Source organism: Brassica oleracea, chromosome C6 (assembly GCF_000695525.1).
Source record: "Brassica oleracea var. oleracea cultivar TO1000 chromosome C6, BOL, whole genome shotgun sequence".
Taxonomy (NCBI): domain Eukaryota; kingdom Viridiplantae; phylum Streptophyta; class Magnoliopsida; order Brassicales; family Brassicaceae; genus Brassica; species Brassica oleracea.
Window position 1 is genome coordinate 35359106 of NC_027753.1, and position 961 is coordinate 35360066.

Sequence of the window (961 nt, forward strand, 5' to 3'; positions counted from 1 at the left end):
TTGTTGTTCTCTATGGTGTTAAGCAGCCCTGACTTGATCTCAAAGTTGTTGTTCTCCACAGATGGTGCTCTGATTCCCAACCTATGACCATGAATGTGAGGTTGATCATAGGCTCCAATGGCTCTAGCTTGGCGTTGTGGATGCTGTGGTCTAAGATGATCAACTCTTGGATCAATGACCTTCCCCCTAGGGCATCACCATCTTGAGGCAGATTCTCCATATCAAACTCCAACCTTTGCAAGTGAGCCTGATGCTCTACTTCTCTTCTCTGTTTTGCAATCTCCCTCTCAAGTGCTCTAATGTCTTCAACTCTTGGAACTAGGTTTGTTGGACCTTTGCTCCTTGTGTTCATACACCTGAAATGCAAAGGGATAAGAACAAAGAGAAGCAATAACACAATTAAATAAAAATTGACTTAGTCTCAAGCAAATGACTAAATCCCAATGTAACAATCAACTTAGAAATTTGGCAACGGCGCCAATTTGATGCAGAACTTTTCAAGGGTCCAAGATCAAATCAATGTAGTATAAAAGATTGTCGAACCAATCCTAGGTGATTCTAAAGCAAAGGGAATGCAAGTTCATGCTTAAGCTAAGTGCAATCCGGTTTTAAAGATGGTATGAACTAAGAACTAATAAGCTAATGCAATAAAGTAATGATCTTTCTTTCTCAATTTGAAGCAAGAGGACTCATGGGGTTAGACATTTGATCTCGGGTGATGTAGATCCAATCTAAGGGTGGTAAGCTAGCAATCAAACACTTTCCTTATGCCTAGACACTAAGCTAAACAAGCTCTATCCCTAGATGAATGTTCTTTTGCTAAAGCAACTCAAGCATCTAATCCCTTAGGTTGAATGTTACTAAAGCAAACATGGAGAACAAGTCCAATAGCAATCTTAACTCCTTTAGCAACTAATCTCTTAGGTAAAGCAAGCTAAAAGCATTGAAGAGTTGGTTCAGG